General features: G+C 41.4%; 1 protein-coding gene and 1 pseudogene across 1 annotated transcript in view; both read right to left on the reverse strand.

Annotated features, from left to right (window-relative positions):
• ST6GALNAC5 (ST6 N-acetylgalactosaminide alpha-2,6-sialyltransferase 5) overlaps positions 1-23,544 on the reverse strand; it is a 170,688-nt gene that overhangs the window by 46,986 nt on the left and 100,158 nt on the right. The window lies entirely within an intron of this gene.
• LOC119235823 (E3 ubiquitin-protein ligase KCMF1-like) overlaps positions 1-23,544 on the reverse strand; it is a 75,037-nt pseudogene that overhangs the window by 660 nt on the left and 50,833 nt on the right.

The raw sequence follows: 23,544 nt of genomic DNA on the forward strand, positions 1-23,544 counted from the left end.
GGAAGGAAAGCACAGGATGTCATGAGGATATTTTCTGGAGTGCAGGTAACTGATCTAGTCTGGTGTTGGGTATCAGAGTAATGATGGAGTCCTGGCTTCTGAGAAACCCCCAAGCTCTCAAGCTCTCATGAATCAAGCAGCCTTTTCCTTCACTGCCTGGGGCCTGAGATGCAGTTTATTGCCTCGAGTCCTTCAGAACTGTCACCCCAACAGTAACCCTTCACCCTGCAGAGGCTAGATGTAGCCAGCATTAGCCCAGCATGCCTGCCCATGGCACCCGAATTATTTTCCCTTTTAAAAACTATTCCACCTGCTGTGGAGAGCGTGCTCTTCTTATTGTCTCTGCAGTGGCCCAGTTCTGCCATCTCCTGTGCTCAGTCTCTTGCTTCCCTGACTGCGCTGTGTAAACACAACATAATAAAGTACAGCAAGTACAGAAAGAAAATGCCACCCCTTAATTCTATCCCGCCTCCTTCTCTGCCATCATTTCTGAATCTGCCCCAGATTTCAGATCTGCTTTTATGGAGTTTCCTCCAAGACCTGTCTCATACCCCAATTCAGGATGGCTCTGGGGCCTAATGCTCGATGCTGCGGTGTCAGCACAAAGCTCTGGTCACTCTTCACGCCTCTCGGCGCAGCCTGTGCAGCATAAATGGCGTTTGTCAGCACACAGCTTCTGCCTGATTCCAGTGGCTCTCAACAAAGATTCCTTGCTCAAATTCTAGCCAAGCTCTTGAGTCTTCTTCTCAACAGGCAACCTTAGCCTCTAAAGACTAGTACAAACATGAACAAGTTTCTATCAGCTCAACGCTGTATGCTTGGGATGACTATAGGCCCCTTAAGGACCTGCCTGGGAAAGCTGAAAGCTGCAAAAGAATTTACTTGCTATTCCAGTCACCTCCTGAAGATGGGGTCCCATTTGCCTAGTGTCTGTGGAGGGGGCAAGACCCTAACTTTGGTAATTGCCAGTTAGCAAACCCAAATGGGTTTGCATGGTCCCATCCCACTCCCCACGTTGTATTTTTCACATCCTGACTCTGCCTAGCCCTTGAATAGCCTCTATGGCCTATTCTTCCTTTAAAAGGCCAATCAGCTCTGAACAAATCCAAGTTGAGCTGTGTTCATGTTAGACCTTCCTTTAATTGTTTTGCAACTTAAAGAGCTTAATACTGATTAAAATCCACCCTTACCACTTTGACTAATGTCCAAGTCTATATTTGACACCCTGAAAGTGAGACCTGGCCAGGGTCTCCTTGCACAGAGTAGGGCAGAGAAATGCATAAAGTTTTCTTAGCTATCCAGAAAAATGAACTTCTGTTATATCCAGGAAACACTCCCACTGTATTTGTTTGTGAGAGCTGCCAGAACAAAATACCACAGACTGTGTGGCTTAAAGAGCAAACATTTATTTTCTCTTCATTCTAGAGGGTAGATATTCGAGACCAAAGTCTGCAGGTTTGGATTCTTCTGAGGTCCCTCTCCTGGGCTTGCAACTGGCCTTCTTCCCACTGTGTCTCACATGGCTGCCTCTAGTTCTGTGTTGTCTGTGTCCCTAATCTCCTCTTTAAAGACTTTTTAAAACAGCCCCTTTACACTGATGTCTTGTTTGGTTCCCCAATATTCCTGCTATAAGTGAAACCATTCGATATTTTTCTTTTTCTTTCTGCCTTATTTCACTGAGCATAAGTCCTTTTAGTTCCATCCATGTTGCTGCGAATGGCATGAGGTTATCTTTTTTGATTGCTGAATAATATTCCATTGTGTGTATATATATATATATATATATATATATATATATATACCACATTTTCTTGATCCAGTCATCTATTTTTGAGCATTTGGGTTGTTTCTGGGGTTTACCTATTATAAATAGTGCTATAATAAACATAGAGGTACAGGTGTTCTTTTGAATCAATGTTTTTGTTTCCTTTGGGTAGATCTCTAGGAGTGGAATTGCCGGGTTGTATGGTATCTCCATTTGTAGTAGACTGAGGAACCTCTAGACAGCTTTCCATAATGTTTGGACCAGTTTTCACTCCCACCAGCAATGTAGGAGAGTTCCTTTTTCACCACATCCTCGCCAACATTTGTTGTTGCTAGTTTTTTTAATATGTGCCATTCTTACTGGTGTGAAGTGGTATCTCATGTGGTTTTAATTTGCATTTCCCTGATTACAAGGGATGTTGAACATTTTTTCATATGCCTGTTGGCCATTTGCATTTGTAAAAAAAATAAGAACAGTACAAAACACAACAAAGCAAAGACAGACAATTATAAATCAGAGACATCCTGCAGGGGAGGAGGAGGGAGAGGAATCACAGGGAGGGAGGGAGGAGCACAGGGGACTGAGGTGATGGTGCACAGGTGCATTGGAGAAGGAAACTCTATGGGGACTACACCTGAGGGGGGGAAGCAAATATTGTTTAAAAAATGAACAATGATGTAAAAAATTACTATAAAAAAAGAAAAAATAATTAAATAAAATCTTAAAAAAAAAAAAAGCAAAACAACAGCCCCTTTAAAGGCCTTATTTTCAAATACAGTTATTTCCTGAAATATTTTTTTGGGGGTGGGCACAATTCAGTCCACAAAGCCCAATTTTCCCAGAAATATTTATTCAAAAAGAATGCAGATATTGGGCCTCCCTGGTGGCATAGGGGTTAAGTCTTAGCGCTTCCACTGCTATCACCTGAGTTTGATCCCCAGCCAGGGAGCTAATCCACATATGGCACAGCAGACCTCTCTTGTCTTGCCTGCTGCTCTCCTTAGCAGTGCATTTCAGTCAGTCCATCTGTTCTGCTCCCCACTCTGTCTCTGGTGAATCCTCTCACACTCCCCAACCCTGCACCACTGGCCTATACCCCAGTTCCTCTATGCAATAAATAAATAAATAAAGATATTAGAGAGAAGGAAAAATATAGGCTCTGAGAGAACTTCTTCTCTAAAGGACCAATCCAAGGGAAAGTCTCACCCTTAGGTGTGAGGACAAGATTTTGAGTGACCTCTAACTATTGGAAAGACCTGGGTCTGAATTTTTGAGTTTAAAGAAAAACAAGCCGGCTTCCCTGGTGGTATAGCAGGTTGAACGCAGCGCTGTAAAGCTGTCTGCAGCCTCTACTGCGCAGGTTCGATTCCCGGCTGGCCAGGGAGATACACACATGGTGTGGCAGACCTCTCCTGTCTCGCTCGCTACTCCCCTCAGCAGTGTTTTTGGTCATCTGCCTGTTTTGCTCCCCACTCTGTTTCTGGTGAATTCTCTTGCCCTCCTGTGCCTCTGGCCTGTACCCCAGTTCTTGTATAAATAAATACATCTTTAAAAAATAAACAAGCCAAATTTACAAAACTATTAGTATTTTTGGCTACACTGAGACCATCCTGAGGTATAAGGAACTTTCTCCTTTGAGTTTCTTGTGAATCTTGACTCTAGCTTTCATTGCTTAACAGCTTTGAATCCAATAAACACCTGCATTCCCTGGATGAAAGCCTTCCTTGAAGACTACAATGATTCCAGCACGGTTGCTAGTAAATCCTGCTCTACCTTGACATCATTGGCCTGCATATGTTAGGGGTACAAACCTCAGATGTGGAATCAAAACTTTTCACAAAATATTTTCTTGATCTGGAAAACTAAAATTTCAATCCAATCATTTGTCAATCAAAGAAGGTGACAAGCTGTGTCTATAAATTTCTCAGGATGTTGGTTTTTCCTGGGAAAGTTGCATTATACTTTGAAGCCAGGCTTCAGTGAGGTGTTTGGAACCACCTTAATTTTCTGTTTTTATGGAATTGATGGAAAGCAAAAGCTTTCATTAAAGTAATTAAAATACCACTCTCCTCAGAAGAGAGAGATGAAGCATGCTGGGCTTCTAGGAACTGGCCACTACCCAAAAAACACTTACCTAGATGTGCATTTTGTTTGCTGGAAAGAAAAATTTCAAAGACAAACAGGGGTGTAGCACTGAGCGCTGAGTGGCACAACAGCGTCTGTACGTGAAAGGCATTTCTGTTCTTATTAGGAGGTCTGATTACATGGTTTTCAAATTTCCCCTTAAGCCTCCTGAGCTGAGTGTGAGGTGCAACCTTGTAAATTGTCAGCACATGGAAAGCTAAGATTTAGAGAGTGGTTTCCACTGTGCATCCTATAAAATGTGTCCCACGAGGAAGATTAGTATCAATCACAGGCTTATTGGAGAGAGAGATGGGATCCAATGATAACCTGGCACTATCAACTAGAGTAATGGCCTAAGAAAAAAAAGCAATCAGAGAGGAGAAAGGAATATCCAGAAAGAAAGACAGAAGTAGAAAATCAGAGTGCAATGTATCATATTGATGAACAGGCGCTGTTATCCAGGACAAAGGCTCCTATGAACAGTGCTGGCTCTCAAACAATGGATATTGCCTCCTGCTTAGCTTAGGGAGAATGCTAGAGACTTCCAGGGCACATCAAGCAAGGCAGCCAGGGTGTGAGCAACCTGTCCTAGGCAGGGCAGTACCAAGTGGTTGTGAAGTCATTACTGCACGAGTCTTACCTGCTCTACTCGAGGAATCTTGCAAATTTCAGAGGTTTCTGAAAGAGCAATTGGCATTTTAATATCATGGTCATTTCATCTTGAAGAAGATAAAAGGAACACACTTCAGCCCCAGCCAGTTTGGTTTGTTGGATTCTGGTTGATTTACTTATATTGTTATTTCTCAGGTTGTGAGTGTTTAAGCGGGTTTGACACTTTGACAATTAAGAGGAGCTGGCCTGACTACTTTAAAAAAAGACACAAGGTTTTTCCTTTCTTGGAATTCTTTGACACTTCTGTGTCAAGAAGGACAGTCTAGGGCCCCTTGCCTTCACAACACGCTGGCCTTCGTGTCTCACTTCTAATGAATGAAAAGCACCGGAAAGTGTCACCGTGTGACTCGAGACCAGAATAGCTACGATGATGTGGCTTCTGCCTGGCTCTGTCTTGGTGTGCTCCACCCCAAAGCCAGAGCCACGCTGTGAAGAATGGAGACCTGGTGACAACAACAGGTCATTTGTAGAGGTCTTGGCCAATGGGTCCTACTAAGGTCCCAGCCAGGAGATAGTGTCCCCCCAGAGCTGGGAGAGATGGGAGATGGAAGTCTTTGTGCAAAGTGTGTAACTGTGAGATCTCTGTGGAAACTCGTCTGGCTGGGCGGCATCAGCCCCTGGAACCAAGAGCAGCGATAAACGAGTCTTGTGGTTTTATACCAAGTTTTGGGTAGATCGTTACTGATGCATCCAGTGAAAAGCTGGTATAAACACCTTGCCCATCGCTCCCAACTGTTGCTCCCAACTCTAGCGCTACCTTGACAAGGAAGCTAGCTGAATATTCTCTGGCTCTTCTCATGAATGCAATGCCACAGCCTCCAATTCCTCTTACAGCGCCACAGCTGGGCACTTTGAAAAGCCCCGCTGGACACCTGAATCCCCACAGTTGTCATCTTCACCTGACTCCACAAAAGCTTCCCCCATCTACAGTGATGGCAGAAGCCTTTACTTAATGTTATTAGTACCATTAGAGTTTCTTCATCATTAAAATAAAATGGATACTTGGCTCAATTCTTTGCATTGTTGTGACAGTGGAAATGCCTTTGAGGGGTGTTCATGGAGAATATGCGCTGGGTGTTATTGCTAAAGTGTTGTGTTGGCTCATGGCCTGGTGTCTGCAGTGTGATTCCACGACTTTTAGTTTCCAGCTCAGTTTAAAGATGAGAATTTGGAGGGGGGAAATGAAACAAGAGAGACTCCTACATTCCTGCAATGATGAGTAAAACTATGAGCAATTTTAAAATGTGACAAGCACATTTTTTTAAAAATAGATGCCAGAGCTGCAGTCCCAGGGAAGGTGGTTTTCTTAGCAAAAGAAACTAACCACCTAAACATTGCAATTGCAACCAGGTAAGCACTTTTAGGAACCTTCCTGTTCCCTCATAATGCGAGCAAAGGAATCAGGGTGACTTTTCCATCAAGCCAGGCTAATTATAAATTCTGTGCAGAAGTTCCTCCAGGCCAGGCTTTAGAATTAACATGAAGTAGAGAATGGAGATGATGGTGTGAATGGTGTGGGGAGATTTCTGCCAGAATTGCCTGCATGAACTGCTTTTAATTCTCTGCTCCCCTTTAGGAATGAGGATGCAGGCTCCCTTGGTGAGAACTCACAGGTTTGAATATCCCACACCGCAGTGCAATGAGAACATGACAGCAAATGCTATTTCCACTATATGGAAGGGCTTTTTCCAGCGCAATGTCACCTGTGCTCTGAGGCACTTCTGGGGGTGACAGCAAAACATGCTGTCCCCCATTCTTATCTAGAAAAAGGATGGGTTTTTCAATGGTTCTTGCTGCCAAACTTTAATTCTCCTTTCTGTAATAAACTACCTTTGGGAAGATCCACTATCTCCTTCCCCTGTCCTAGCATGTAGAAGTCACTCCAACAGAACAACTTAAGCAGAAAGGGCATTTTTTTTTCTTCCCAGAAATTTGAGGGAACCCATGTGGTTTCAATGTTCCCTGGAGGCTTCAAGGAGTCGATCTGTCCAGGTGGCAGGGCTGAGTGCTCTGTGGGTGCCACCCAAGTCCTTCCATAGCCTGTTTCTGGCTCCCCGCTGAAATGACACATTCATCTGCATGTGACTTTTTTGCTTTCCTGCTCGACAAAATGGCTTTGCAGCCTCTTGCTTCTGGCATTTTAATGTGAAAGTAGACAGTAGAGCATAATAAGGAACTAATAGCAACCATTGCAATCATTTATTGAAAGCTTTCAGGCACCTGACATGCCTGCCCTACTTACTCAATCCCCCAAACTTGTGGCAGGTACTTTTTCTTTCCAATTACAGATCAGAAAACAGAGGCTTTAAAAAGGTCAAATCATTTCAGTAAGGATGCTTAGTGAGTGGCAGGTGTGAACCAAGGCTTGACTCCTAGTGCCCAAAATGTGTGGCCTATGACTTGGCCTGCGGGATGTAATTAAGAGAAGGGTTTTGGAGCCCGAGTTCCAGATGACTTGCCTGGCCCCTGATGGTGATCTGCATAACTGGTTTTTCCTCTTTAAGCCTCTCTTCTCCCATCTGCAAAATGTGCACAGTAACATTTCTCTAGAAACCTATCACTTGGGCTGTTGTCAAAAATATGAACATTTGTACCTGGCACAGTGCCTTGTGTGTGGTGAATTCCCTGTAGATGGCTGCTGTTTTTAGGGATCTGCACTGTTGATAAGAGATTTAATTTCCATCTACAAAATGAGTAGGCCTTGCAGGACAGAATAGATAAAGTCCTGATAGCAAGAGGATGAAGGTGCACTAGATTTTTTCCAAAGCTTGGCCTTTTCTGGAATTCTCCTTCATTTCTTTTAATTTCTATATTCTCTGCACCCATAGAGAATCTTATTGTTATTCCTTTATTGCATACTGGCAAAGAACCTGTAATTTAGCATGAAATAAAAAATGGCTCAGTACTGATAGGGGATCCCTGTTGTGAGATGCCATGGATTTCATTGAGGTGAGTGGTCACCAAGATTAAAGGTATAAGTGAGTTCAAGTAGAATCTGAATGAAATCTTTGGTTTTGTAGATGGAGAAACTAAGGCAGGGACCTCCTAAGCCCTTGTGCATGGACCCACTGAGGCTCAAGAATCCTTATTCCATGTCCTGTGCTCTGCCTACTCCACTGTATTTCTTCTCTTCACATACTATCTCTGCAATATAACTTCCATATTGTGAAGGTTTGTTTTCAATATTTATTACCAAATTCTCCCTTCACACTCACTTTTTTTTTCCCATCCCACTGAGATTTGCAAAATCCAAGGTAGGACATTTCAATAACATACAGCCAATGCTTGCTTCTCCTCTTAGTAAGGATGCAAACCAGGGGTTGCAGCATTTCAAAATCAGGAGCTTTCTAATTTATTACACATCTAATATGCTATAATACCCATAGCCTCAACATTTTAGCTTCCCTTAAAAATCTCAGCTCTGTCCCTGATGAGCAGCAAGAAACCTTGAGCAAATCACTTGGATCCCTGGGTCCCTCATGATCTTGGTCACATGGAGATGAGCAGCGGCCCTGCCAGGGACAGAGGCATCTTCTTCTTGGTCCTCACCAACCAGCCTGTATATCTTTCTTCCTCCCGGCCCCTGCAGGCATCTGTAAAGTCACCCCTTACAAACACGCCAGGGGGGAGCTGCCAACTCAGTTCTCCAGTGAACAGAGAATAAGACTCTGCTATTTTAATATCTTGTGGGAGCATCTACTGTTCTACTTCAGTGATGTTCAGAGGTTGAACAAAATAGACATTGACATCATGCACTTAAAGAATGGCTCACACACAAGCGCTCTCAGTGCTCACTGCTTGGAAGGGAGCTGGAGGTCCTAGGCTCCACTTTCTTTTTGTCCTTTCCTAGTTGCAGAGTTTGTAACACACAAACCGGACCACATTCACTGCTTTCTTGCTCACCAGCGTGGAGATCTTATAAGGAGATCCCAGTTTCTTTTATTTAGGGGATGATCATACCCAGACTGGTGGCACATCATGTCCTGTTCACATCCTTGTTAATTCTCCTTCCTTTTGAATTGCCCATGTCAGTCAGAAATAAGAGGTCTTAATAATGAGGTTTACCACAGTGTTTTTGAAGCAATGATGAATACATTACCTTCACTCAATTAAAAAGGAAACATTTATGAAGTTGTTGAAGATCTTAATTTCAGTGCAATATCCCATCCCTCTTGTTGTGCATTTAAGACAGTTCAACAACTTGAGAACTATGTCATTTTTCCAATATGAAATAATTTTGAAAAGAAAGCAATATAATTTGAAAGAGTAGATCCCAGTTATTATTATTTTTGATTGAAAAGACTGACATACAGAGAGGCCAAAGGCAATGTTTAAATACCACTATGCAAGCAGCTGGGGCAGCAGCCTGGCCTCAAATCTCAGCTCTGTCCCTGATGAGCAGCAAGTAACCTTGAGCAAATCACTTTACCTACAGTCTCTCTCTCTGTGTGTGTGTGTGTGTGTGTGTGTGTGTGTGTGTGTTTGAGTGAGCAATCACCATTGTGTACTTTGAGCCAGAAGCATTACCTCTGCTGTAACCTCTCCAAGAACTGTTTGATAGCCACCAAAAGTTATTCTTCTGAGGGAGGGGGGAGGAGGAGGAGGGCGGAAGGAGGAGCAGTAGGGGGTGAAGAGTAGGGGACCAGATGTCTAACTCAGTGGAAACAATTACTTACAGGCTTATAAATTCCTCTGTGAATAGACTCTAGTTCCTCCAGACACCTCTCTCCTGTCCCACCTTGTATTCTAAGATCCAATTATCTGCGTGTTAAACTCTGTTTTGTCTCTGGGATTCAAATCTGCTGTTCCTCTGCCTGAAAAGTTCTATCAACCTCGATCACTTTTTGCTGTCACTGAGGCCTAATGAGGAAGGCCAGATGAAGAAACTGAGGCAGGATCTACCTCAATGATTGCCCACAGATACATCTAGACTCAAATTCTAGTTCTGAGTCTCAGACTAACTGAAATTGATCATAATTTCCCATCAATTCTCCAGCCAAACTGGGGAACGAGTTGTAAGGAAATGATCGCTGCCTCTCATTCTTGGGACCATACCACCCTATCCCCTCCCCTTCACTTAATTTGACCCAAGGCTAATCAATACAAGCAAGAATTTTGTTTTTATGGAGGGAACCAGTATAAATGTTTACCACCTTCTAGGATGTAAAAGGAAGGGAGAGTATTTTCTATTTCATAATTGATCCACGTTGAGTCATGTAATCCCCTGACCTTGTAGGCAGCTCTAAACCTACATCTAGATGTAAGTAGACACCCCTCCTCTGTACCCCAAGAGCACCCCTGCTTCCACCATTTCCGCACTGCCCACAGGATAATATTTTGCTGGCTTGCTTATCTGTCTCTGTTCCTATCTGTGAGCTCCTTCAGGGAACAAAAAATAAAAATATAGCATTAAAAACAAGCTTCTAATAAATATTTGTTGAGTGAACAAGCAAATTAAAGGTTTGTATATCCATGAGAAAACTGGTAAATTGAAATCTACTGATTGAGGAAATATGGTTTAGGGAAAAAAGTATCTTGCTGTGCAGAACAGGAGTCTAAACCCAGCTTTGCCATTTAGTGGCTGCTTGATATTAAGGAATTCACTCAAATCTCTAAACCTTAGTTTTCTACATGGTAAAATATAGATTTAATAACTTGACCCTTTCTACTTCATAAATCATTTCGAGGGAAATGTGATCATTTGTGCACATGGGCATGTTTCTCAGAAAATTCCATGCTGGCTGTCTCCTGGTGGCTAACATTACGGTCACAGTGAGTTTTCTCTGCATAAGGACACACCAGGTCCCAGGGTGCAAGGAAAGAGGTCTGTGGGGGCACAGAAAGGTTGAGGGAGAGTTGATGTAAACGACCCATGTCATGTGTGTCACTGCTTCCTCTGTGACCTTCTGGCCTTCCCAGGTCGGTCTCTACCAACTTGAGCCAGTCGTGGGTTTTTAGAAGCTGCCAGACAACTCAGTCAAGAACACAGCCTATTTTACATCTTGTGAGAGGGCAGTGGTTAAAGTCACGAAATTCATTGCTTGGATCATTTCCAAGTCTTTTTTGGGGGAGGGGGAAATCTGCCTCCTTACATCCTTTATTCATAACTTTCAGAAAAGCTACACTAAATCTGCCATTGCTTCCTGCTAATTGCCTGTAAATCACCCATGTGTGAAGCTCCACATGCCCATCCACATGCATAAAGTTGAAGGGCCCCACACATTCAGAAACCCTGATGGGGACTCCTGTCATTTGGCCGATGGAACGGTAATAGATGTAGAAGTAAGTGATGCATAATGGATCATGGGATTTAAAATCCAGCCTCCACATTGGAGCTGCCTGACAAGGTTAAGGGATTATATGGCTGCAGCTGCATCAATTATGAAATAGAAAATATTCTCCACGCCTTTGTAATGTAAAAGGTGGTAAACACATTACACTGGTTTCTTCTGTAATATCAAAATACTTGCTTTTATCTATTAGCCTGGGGCCTAAGAACATGGAGGGGATAGGGAAACATGGTCTCAAGAATAATGGGCAATGATCCTTTACTTACGACTTTATCCACAATTTGGCTTGACAATTGATGGGAAATGAAGTGTGATCAATTTCAGCCGACTGTACATCGTTTCCCATTGACTGACCTGCCAAATCGTTGATTGAATAATTAGTTCAAGTTCAGTCTGGGTAGCCATTTTGCACAGCTCTCCCTAAGACAAATCCTAATGGCATCTCAGAAAGGTTAGTGTGCTGCCAAGGGCTGGGACATTAATTGTTTACCCTTTCACTTAAGGTGGTAAGCAACTATGTAAATAATTGTGAAAGTCCCCAAGGGATGAAAGGCAGCTGGGAGCAGGACCATGAAGCAGGGAACTAAGAGAAAAATGGTATAGTATTGGGATTTAGAGATAATATCTCAGAGGAAGGAGATGCTTCTAAATCCAGGAGAAAAATCATAATGGGTCTCTGTTTAAAAGAGGTTGCTTCTCAGTGATTGATAAAGGTAAGCAGCTACAGTCTGGTAAGCAAGGTGCTGGTAAAGGCAAGTATGCAAAAAGCAAATAACAATGACAACACTAAGAAAACCAAAAAACACCAAGTCCTGAAATATAGATTGAAATATAGATTGCTCATGAGTTATCAGCTCCTTTCCTCCTTAACCATTTTATTTTATTTATTTTAAAATATTTATTTAAAAATGCATACAAGACCTGGAATGTAAGCCAGAGATGTGGGGGGTGAGAGGATTCACTAGAGACAGAGCAGGGAGCAGAATAGGCAGACTGACTGAAATACACTGCTGAGGGGAGCAGTGGGCAAGACAGGAGTGGTCTGCTGTGCCATGTGGGTCAGCTCCCTGGCCGGGGAATCAAATTCGTAGTGTAGTGACTGACAATAGCTTGATACCACTGTCTTTAACCCCTGAGCCACCAGGAAGGCCTTCCTTGGCCATTTTAATTTCACAAAAGGGACTAAATGATGTAAATATCACCAGATGGTAGCACTATAAAAACACACAGAAACACCTAGGAACAGGGACCCTGGCTTTATATATCTTGGCTTGCTGTTCTCTGGACTCTAGAGCTGTGTTTGAGTACTCTATTAAATAGCATGGAAGAGTTAGGTGACCGCCTGGCTAGTTCTGGTTGTTCGCAATGCACCTGAAGGACTGTGGGGTCACCTTGGACTTATGTTGTCCTGTGCACACACTGCCCTAACTGCCCGGGAGGCCTTCCACATGGTCTTTCATCATGGAATGCAAGACCTATCTTAGGGGGCTTTCTTGGACTTGACACTTCCAACCCTAAAAGATTTTAAGCCCTCTTACCTCATTCTATGGTGCAGAACTCTCAAATCTGTCTATGGAAATATGTCATGTAGCTGGTGCTTGTCTGTCTCTACCGTGAACTGTGACATTCTTGGGGAAAGGGACCTTTCTTTTTCACCTTCTTCCCCTTCTACTGTGTCCATTTTTGTATCCCCTAGAGTATACTACTGGTTTCTTCAAACACCTCAAAAAGACCTAAGTTGCTGGAGTTCTCAAAATCTATTTTTCTACAAGCTTGGACATTAATCTAAGTATGATCTAGGCCAGAAATGAATGGTTTAAATTTCGAAAAACTCCTGAACCTCACATCTGCAGAGAAGGCACCTTTCCCTTCCCATATATAGCTCCACTGCCTTGTGATAAACTTCTCTCCAATCAAGTTTCCAAAAATCTCTGGTCACATTGTGTCAATTGGTAGTTAAGAGTCCCAGGATCATCAGGTCTGAAGGTAAATCCCAGCACCAGCACTCGCCGGCTGTGGAGCTCACATAAATCAATTAACTTCTTCGTGCCTCTCTTCTCTCATTTGTAAAATGGTGACATTCACAACCCCTCTTTCAAAAAAGAATTGTGAGGATTAGTGGTGATAATAGATATAAAGCACAAGACAATATCTTGTATGTGATAAACAGTACTTACATGTGCAGTTAATATGTCATCATCACTATATTACCACTATATAACCAAACAAAATCATAATGTAAAATACTATATAAAATAATTTCATTGCATTATAGACCACAAGCACAAAATATAAATATTATTGTATATACCAAATGAAAATAAAATATTGTACATGACATAAAACTAAAACAAGTTCACTTAGTCTAAGGTAGAACTACGTAAACCACAAATGGAGAATGTGTTCAAGGAGTTTCCCCTAAACCTTGTTGTGCTTTTGAATCATTTGGGGTGCTTGTAAAAAACAAAAATGACCGGGCTACCTCCCTGGAGAACATCTCCAGTGGCTTTTCTGGCCCCTGACAGTGTTCATACTTGTTACTTCAGGGGTTAACATGGTGCTGTCTCCCCCAATAAGACTTTTGGGTCCCTACGTCTCCACTCCTGCTTGAATATACGAAGGCCCCTGAGCAGCCCAGAGAGTCCAGGACACATAAAAATGTTTCCACGGCTCTTAATTCTGCTTGGAGAATAGTCAGTGCTTCCCACGGCCAAAGCCCCTGTGAGCTCTAATCATTGTTGTCCTACCGGGGGCCGCTCCTAAATGGCGGAACTGGGAGAGAGCCAGGGCTCATTCTCAGCAAGGAATCTCCGACCAGCCAGAAAGTGCAAGGGCGTTCTGTCCCCTGCTTAAAGAGGTCAACAGCATTAGCCTCAGACTTCAAATAAAATGATCAAAGGTTTTAATCTGCACTGAAACATCAGGGAATGAAGACATTCTGCTCTGGAGAGTTCTCAACATCTGAATGACATGCAGATTTCTTTGGGAAGATAGAAACGACTCAACTTTCCTTTCAAACATCATTTTCAGGAGAATTGGGGAATTGAATCAATTTGTCACCAAGCTGTATTTCCTTCCAGAAATAGCTAAGAATTTCCATTTCCAAATTAACTCACGCATGATGTTAGACTTATTTAAAGAAGGGAGTGGCCAGGTGTTCAGTTGAGAATCCCCAGCAGTCCTGGAGCCACAGGTTCAGAGGACTGTCACACACTCCGCCTCCTGGCTTGGCATGTGGAGTTTGGCCTGAGCCACACCTGTAGATGAACAGGGTCTCTGGCTGAGGGAACGTGTTTCAAAGGAGGGAAACTGTCCAGAGCAGAGCTGCCAGGGACCACTTTTTGGAGATATTATGGCCAACAGTTTTACCTGTATCTGGAAAGGTTATTATTTCACATCGTAAACCATCTGTCTGATCACTAAATAAAAATGAATCGAGCACTGATTGTGCACCAGGCCCTGTGTTTGTGTTTGGATAAAACAGACACAAGAAAGTTCCATATCTATAGTGTTGTCACTTCACTGCTGGTCTCTGATAAAAATGCCCAAGGACTCTGCTGGGGGATGCTGGGAGCAAAGGTCGTCATGGTCTAAGTGTGTCTCCTGCCACCAGGCTGACAACCCCTTCAATTCTATGTTTCTAGTTCCAGTCTAGAAATTAGAAAAAGCAGCAAATGGAAAGGGATCAAGGTCACTCTATTAAAAAATATAGTATTTTATTATTTTCCATAAAAGAGGAAAGTGGCAATTTGTGCTGAGAAAATACTCTAAGACAAGAAACTTGCAGATAACTCAATTTTCACAGTGATGGAATTATGAATTTCTCAGGGGGAAAAAGATCACCTGTAACAAGGGGGCAGGTCAGATAAAAAGTGAGGAGAAATATAGCTACAGAGGGAAATAAATCCAGACAGGCAGACAACTTCCTGTCACATGTGGAGAATAGGAAGATGGTATGTCCCAGATTGAATTACAGTTAATATTGCTCAGCTAAAAAGTTTGCCTTTCATCCTCATTCATTTCCTCTCAAGAGTCCTTTCCAACTTGTAATTTCTTTATTTCCCTGCTGTCCTAAGCATAAGCACCAAAGCCTTGTAATGTCCCCCCCCACCCCCTAGATCCTCTCCAGCTACCCAAAGATGTGTCTGGAGTGTCTCATTGCATTGTATGGTTCCTGTACTCATGATGCAAAGTTCTTTTCCCCTTCTCCTCTTCTAATACTCTTGTTCCCATCCATCAGATCTGGATCCAACTACTGCTTTCAGCTACGTCCATAGAGGAGAACATGAAATTGAATAAATTCACATTTTGGTAGTGAGCTTTTCTAGAAAGTCTGGTGGAAAACTATCAAGGAGACATTCTTTTGGGGAGGGGAAGCAGGAATCATCTTTCTAGCACCTCTAAAATTATTCCAGGCAAGGTGTTAGTGTTTGAAATACAGATTTTTGTTGTTGCTGGGGAAAGACTGCTTTTGGGTCACTTTTCTGGCAACTCCATGTCACAGAAAAACTGTCCAAATAGTGAGCAATAGTCCAAATAGGAATTTTGACTGGATCAGATAAACATCTCAATTTGGTTTCATAAATGTCTTTGACTCAACTTGGGTTGGTACTAGTTAGTCCACAGAGCACCTCCCCTTTAGCTTAGATTCTGGCATTGAAAGCCAGGCCAGAAGCACCTGCTTATGGTGTTGAAACTATAAATTATAATAGCATTTATGAAGACAGCCACCTTGGGCAAATGTTTTTATTAAGTGCCTACTACAGGCACTGTGTTAGTGTCCTACATGCATTTTCTTAGTATTTCTAACTCTCACAAGGTAGGTCATATTATTATTATTATTATTATTATTATTATTATTATTACTATTTTTTAAATAGAGGCATGTTTTTTTATTTATTTATTTTATTTGTTTGTTTTGTTTATACAAGCACTGGGTACAGTCAGAAGCGCGGGAGGGTGAGAGAATCCACCAGAGCCAGAGCGGGGAGCAGAGCAGGCAGAAGGACCGAAGTACACTGCTGAGGGGAGCAGCGGGCGAGTCAGGAGAGGTCTGCTGTGCCATGTGGGTTGCTCTCTGGCCAGCCGGGGATTGAACTCATGCTGCAGAGGCTGCGTATTGCTTTATAGTGTGGTGCTTAACTCCTGCAGTGGCTGCAGATTACTTCATAGGTTGTGTCTTAATCCCTTGCACCACCAGGAAGGCCCGGTAGGTCATATTATTATCCCATTTTACAGATATTGAAACTGAGACTCAGAGAAGTTAAGTCGTTTGCCCAAAGTCAGTGCTAATCATTGGCACATCTGTCTGACTCTAAAGTGCGTACTTGGAACCCTTCCACATTTAATCTCCTAAATCCCCTACTGAGACGACTGATTACACAGAAACAGGAAGCTGGGCTGTTACCCAAAGGAAGCTCTTGTGCATGAAATAAGTAGGAGCTGGCAAAGTTACCAGATGGCAAGCATCCTAGCACCTAGAAGCCACTGGCTGAGTGTGAAGCTGATCCCATCTCCAGGTGCTGACAGACACTTCTAGTGTATCAAATTCAACATTTCCAATAAAGGAGTGCTACTTTAAAAATACAGAATTCCACTCTACTCCCACAGGTCTAAACATACACAATCATAAAAAAGAAAGAAGTGTCCAAAGAAAATGTCTGACCTAGACATCCATCATAATTCAGTGGTTTGTGACTCTCCCGTGCTCTTTGAGCCATAAGATCAGCTGCGCTCCTGAAGGCAGTTGTGGTTTAGCCACAAAACCTTGCAGAAAACACAAAGCACAAAGGAGATGAGCAACAAAACCAGCTCTCTTATATAGAGATTACCAGCTAAAAGTCAACTGATATCTACATAAAACTTCCTTTATGCCATATAACTATCTGGGACTTTTAATTAACAAAACTCTTTTGCAATACTCAAATATTTATGAAAGCACAGAAGAGTAAAGAATGGAAAATGAAGACTATTCTACAGTTTGTTTTTTAAAAACAACTTCCTGAATATGTGTTGGGGAGCCAACCATAATTATTTTCACTCCTAAAACGTTTCAACCTACAGTAGAATATTAGTCCTGAGAGAATAAGGACTTGGCTATTTAGTTGATGGCTTTCTCCCACAGCCTAGACAAAATCCAGGCACAAGTAGATGCACAGTAAGTACTTATTAAATGAATGAATGAGCATATAAATAGTATTTTAGAGTTGCAGAAGCATGTATTTCTGAGGTCTGCAGGCTATTATATTCCACTCACTAATTTACCATGGCAAAGTAAAGTTTTTAGATAGCCCAGAGTTCCTCAGAAAATTGAATTAAGCAGGTGAGTAGTGTTAGAAGGACAATAGGAATGGTCCCAGCAAATTCTGCCTCTTGATTTCCACATCCTTTGGTCTTGCCCTCCACCATGACCCTGGACTTGATCAGGTGACTCGCTTCCATCGATGGGACAAGCAAAGGCATGAAAAGTGTTTGTGCTTTGGAGTTTGTCTTCTTGCTGCTTTTAGAACCTGTCACCTTGTGAACAAACCTGGGTTGGCCTGCTGGACAATGAGAGTTTCTAGGTCTAGTCACTTCATTGCCCCAGTGAAGAGCTGGACAAACAGCAGACATATGATTGCAGTCATCTGGGACCAACTGATCCCCAGCTGTCTGGCCAAGTGATCACAAGGCAGGAGGCAGATCCAGACAGATCAGACAACCCCAATCCCATGCAGAAGAGCTTCCCAGTACAATTGTGAGCTGAATAAATGAATATTGTTTTAAACTATTAATTCTGGGGATTTCGCAACATATTGTTTTGTAACAATATGTAGCTTATGATTAATTGTTCACAAATTCCTTGAACATGGGACTTCTGGTTAAAAGCTATACATTGCTACAGTATGGCAGTACCTCAAAAAATTAAACATAGAATTACCATGTGATCCAGCAATTCCTCTTGAAACCCAGAGGAATGGAAAGTAGAGACTTGAACAGATATTTGTATCCCAGCGTCAATAGCAGCATTATTCTCAACAGCTAAAAAGTACAAACAACCCAGATGGCCTTTGATGGATGAATGAATAAACAAAGCATAGTATATACATATTGTGGAATATATTCAGCTTTAAATAGGAATGAAATTCTGATATGTGCTGTGCATGAATGATCCTGGAAAGCATACTAAGATACAAAAGGACAAATATTGTATGATTGCATGATTTCCTGTATATGAGCTACCTAGAGTAGTCACATTCATAGAGACAGAAAACAAAATAGTGATTATCAGGGGTTGGGTAAAGGGAGAATGAAGTGTTAATGTGTAATGAGTACAGTTTCAATTTGGAAAGATGCTGGAGCTCTGAATATGGATAGCTTTGTTGGTTACATTATAATACATTCATATATGAATATATTCATATGATATGTATGTCCTTAATGCCACTGAATTATATCCTAAGAAATGGCTAAAATGGTAAATTTTGTATTGTGTGAATTTTATCATGATAAAGGAAAAAATCCCTACACATTTCTGAACTTGACCTCAGACCTACTAAGTCACTGTCTCAGGACAGGAGTAGGATTGTACCAGACAATTGTATCTCTCAAAGGGTGTTAATATTTAACACCCTTTAAAAAAGCATGCCTACACATGGAAGCAGAACTAAAGTCTCTTCCTCTTTATGAACCAGGGCAATATCTGGAAAAGTCACAAGACACTGGCTTTGTTTAAAGGATGAAGTTGATATTTAAAACCCCTCATTATTATGGAAAAGCACCAGATTTCAGATAGAAGACTTGACAAGGGAAATCCCTTAGTCTGAATCCAAAGTGGGCAAAGCTGTCTGTCTTCCATTTGTTTAGGCATCAAAGGGAAATACCACATGAATCCAAAAGGCAATTCTAACCTTTTTATCTTCCTACAATATTGGAATAAACATAAACTGACACACTGTCTGAAAAGAGCCAACTGTGTGAGTTCACTATCCTTTCACAGTGATCAGATCTAAGAAATAATGGCAATATGTTGCATGGAGATGATTCTAAAATAATTTCCATTCCAGGTATGAAAACACAGCTTCACTTCTATAAGAAACTGTTATTTACGCAAGATAGAACTTTCAAATAGTATCCTCAGGTAGGTTATTCACACTGCAGAAACTATTCCATATTCTGCAGTGTATAATTACAAAAAAGAGTTTCATCTTCAAACATTTCACACATATTAGTCACGGAAATTTTAATGCCTCTGGATTTTTGATGGATTACTCAATGGAGGCTCAAAGTCTGTGGAATTTTAAAAGTTTAAACTTTAAATTTTTAAGTTCTAATAATAAGAAAAGAACCTAATATGCAACTGGTAAGTAAAAGGAACTAGATTTTCTTTTTCTTTGAATAGGCCCTTCACTCTGCTCAGCACAGAGCACGGTTCATCTCATTCACAGTCTAGAAGACTGTCATTGAATCTGAAATCAGAATACACTTCGCTCAATTACACAATGTAGTTGTCCTAAGCATTTTTTCCCCTTTAAAATATCATTACAGAGTGTTTCTGTGCTAGGTACAATTGAAAACTAAGAGTTTCAAATGTAACCTGAATTATAGAAAATCTAATTTTATTTCTTTAGTACAAAATAAGAGATTGAATCTTGACATACACCCACTATAGTATTCAGCAAGTGGTAATTTAGTTGACTGAATCCTGTTTAAGAGGGATCAACTAATAAGTCTTACGAAAGCTTCAATCCATCTGGCATATCTTCTATAACATAACACTGCTCTGCTGAAAACTTTGTATAGAAGACTTTCAAGTCATTTTGAGTCAAAGTTAGCCTAATCTGTTGCTGCCATTCTCCATGTTTGATGCAAAACTCCTCTCTCCAGGCCCCTTGCAACTTGCATGCCACACTCTCCTATGCATCTGTCCCACAGCTCATAATTGTCCCCCTCAGAAATATTCTTCTTGAATAAGAAGTTTTTGCTTCCACAAGACCATATAAGCTCTTTGTATCTCCTACATGTAGGAACTAATCCTTCACCTCTTAGTTTTACGTTCTGAGATTCAATTCACTTACAGGATTATTTTTCTCTTTTTGTTTCAAAGTCTTATATTTTGAAACAAATAAAAATGGATTTGTTTCATAATTTGCACTTCTAGGAACATCTCCCTCCCTCGCTTCTGTACCCAGAACACACAGCCTGCTAGTGTGACAGCAGATCAACCATTTATTCTTCTCCAGGGGCTCATTTCTCATCCCTGAAACTGACCCTTTCGGGAACTCTTCTTGTTAAAATGTAACACATCCTGGTACAAATCCTGGAAGATTACTCTTTGCATGGGGGTACCACTTTTTTTTTGATGATTTCACCTGCTCGAATGTTGTACTATGATTTCCATCTCACACCTTTGCAGGTTCTCCTCTCACCTGTAATTCTATGGAGACACTAACAGTGGAATAAGGGATGAAGACAAAGCATGCTTGCTGCCTGTGTTTTCCTGAACAACTCCCTGGCAGTGACATTCTTGATCCAAGTGAGCATGATGAATGAAGTCCTGCAGCCATTTCATAAATTTAAGCTTTCTGGCTTCAGCTCTGCAGATATGCACTAGGGGAGGATCCTAACACATGTGCAGAACAGCTGAACTCTTGTTTTCAACCTGAAGTAATAGACATCCCTATATGGGCCAGCCACCAAGTCTTGCTTTTCCTCTCATTTAACCTACACTTTATGGTAACTGAAAGCAGGGCAGGATTTCAACCACCAAATAGTACAACAATGTAAGTTGAAAATTTACAAGTCCAAATCACTATGCTGGCATTGGTTGTGATGTTTCTGAGGGTGAGAACCACATGTCAAATTCACATTTGCCACCTGTTAGCTTTGAGCAGTGTCTGGGCTAAGCAAGCACTTAAAATACCTCTGTTGAGCAAGGGATGAGGAGAGATCATTATTTCACATTTGTCCATAGACTCTGCTACAGGGAAGTCCCTGCAAATATAGAAGAGATTATCTGGTTTGGGGAACACCAGTGGATGTTACTCAGGCTCAAACCTGAAATAGGTTAGCTGTGTAACCCTGGTGAGTCTCTCACTCTTGTCTATAGTGGAATGGGGGCTGTCAGGCCTATCACCTTTACAATAAGTCACGTTTGTGAAAGCTCTTTGTAAATGATAAAGATGCCTATAGCACTGTAACACGTTGGAGCCACACTCCCTAAGAGCAGTTCTAAGACAGTGATGCCCAGTGGTCTCTCTCCTCTGTTTGTCCACCCATTTAATATATACTTATTCTGTCCTCCTGAACTTTGTGTGAGTTGCTGAGAAGGAAATTGTGAACCAAAATTCTCACCTTACTGAATAAAACAAAGTCATTTTGGAAAGAGAGCCAATGACCAAATTAATTCTTTTATGGAGCTGTCTGATTTGATTAAGTTGTTGTACTGCATTTTAAAACTCATTAACAGGAACTATCAAGCCATTTGCAAGTGATTTTTTTTATAACATTTTTACATTTACTGTCCTGGAAGGCTTTTGGTGTCAATCAAAATAGATGACAATGCTAAATCACGGGCTTCATATCACAATTCAACAGTGGGTGAATTCAACTGTCTCTGTGAAATATGACCTTGCAAGCGTGGATGATTTGCTTGTTGCCTTCTCTGATAAGGAAAATATATTCATAATGACATTGTGGCTGTATGTATATTTTTCACAGTGTATGTTATTTTACAAGTTTGTCTAATCTTAAGAAATTCCCTCCAATATTAGGTGAAAAAGGGAAGCTTTAAAAAAACAAGTCTTTTTCCTCTTCAGCCAAAACTACCTCAAATAGATTCTGTGTCAGGAGGCTGCCGTGGAAGGAAAGTCACAATTGAAAACAGAAGGAATATGGCTTTACTGGGAGAGCTTAATGAAAGAAAGAGGAGAGAGCTGGATAAATCTGCACAAAGGAGGCAGACAACGAGCACTTTCCAGAGCTGAAAGCTAAACATAACAAAGTAGAGAATTAACCACTTCGTGACAAGGAGTAAAGTCAGGCTTTGCAAATTTCTCCAGTAATAATGATTTCCTTAAACAGAAATCTTAGAGATTCACCATTGTAGTTCAGTCATTATTTCTAGTAATAGGAGAAAGATCTAAATAAGAAATAAACTCCCATGCAACCAAAGAACAATGCAGCAATATTCCATATTTCTCACAAAACTCATTAGAGACAGCTTCAGTGAAACATAACACTGAAACATAAGAGACATAATACTGTTTAATGGGTACTGGGAAAGTCAATAAATGTAGGTTAATAAAGCATTCATTAATTTAGTATACATTGATTGAGCCCTTGCTATTTTCTAAAGTTTGCATTGAGGGACAGGAGGATAAAGCAAAACTACAACACAGTCCAGATCTTTAAGGCTCTTGAAGTAGCTGATTAGACGGAACTATAAAGATGTAATTACCGTGCAACACAGAGATAGACAAAATGCTACAAAATCACAGAGGAGGAAGCAGCTGGTGCTAAGAGCTCACAAGGCATTTCTGAAAGTAAGGGTACCAACTCTCAAGAGAGAGAGAATAGCAGGGGCACACAAATCATTTTAGGGAACTCTGACAGTTGAGGCATATGAGTTCTAAATAATGGATAAGAAGTGAGATGAGGGCCTCCCTGGTGGCTTAGGCAGTTGAGAACAGCACTGTGAAGCTGTGGGCAGCCTCTGCAGTGCAGGTTTGATCCCGGCCAGCAGGGAGATACACACATGGCACGGCAGACCCCTCCTGACTCGCCTGCTGCTCCCCTCAGCAGTGTATTTCAGTAGATCACCTGTTCTGTTCCCTGCTCTGTCTCTGGTGAATCCTTTCACCTTCCCGCACATCTGGGCTGTACCCCAGTTCTTGTATAAATAAATAAATCTTAAAAAAAAAAAAAAGAAGTGAGATGAGGCTAGAACAACACGCTGGTTGCCATGCTAGGAAGTTGGGTCTTTATCCTTTAGATAAGAGGCAGCAATCAGAAGGTATCTTATCAACGGACCTAAAAAGCCTTACCTACAAGCCTGCAAATTCAAATGTAAGGTACACCGTTGGGTAAACACATAGGAACCACTTGTGGGACCAAAAAAACAAGGGAGCACAGGTGGCAGTCTTTATTTTATTATTTTAAAAAGAGGGTGATGGGACCAGAATTACACTTTTGAAAGGTAATGACTGCAATGAAAAGAAAGAATTAGCAGGGGAGAGTATTTGGAGGCAAGAAGTGCTGTCAGAAACCTCTCCAGGGCTCTAGGATAGGATGATGGGGATTTGCATCAAGGTGGTAGCATCGGGGATGAAGATGGATAGTTAGAAGGTAGCATCAAAAGCTAGGGAGCCATTTATTCACTTCAGAAATATTCATTTCAGTGCCAGCCATGAGAGATACAGTACCAAGCAGGGAAGACACGAGATATTTATCTTCTTCACCACAAACTTATGACCAGATGGGCATGGGAAATGAAGGAGCAGGTGTTGAGGATACCTCTTGGATGTGCTTTTATGAAACTGATCCCTACCGAGATTATAGGGATTGTTGATTTCCTCTTCATTGTAGGAAGCATCGGTGAAAATTTTTGAATATTTATTTATTTTTCTGCCAAAAAATTAATTTTATATATTTATCTATTTTTTGCTAGAAAACAAAAATTAAGGAGGCTATAAAATGTTAAATTAGTTTGAAAAT

The sequence above is a fragment of the Talpa occidentalis genome, unplaced genomic scaffold (assembly GCF_014898055.3).
Source record: "Talpa occidentalis isolate TD23 unplaced genomic scaffold, MPIMG_talOcc4v2.1 talOcc4.9, whole genome shotgun sequence".
In the NCBI taxonomy this organism is placed as follows: Eukaryota; Metazoa; Chordata; class Mammalia; order Eulipotyphla; family Talpidae; genus Talpa; species Talpa occidentalis.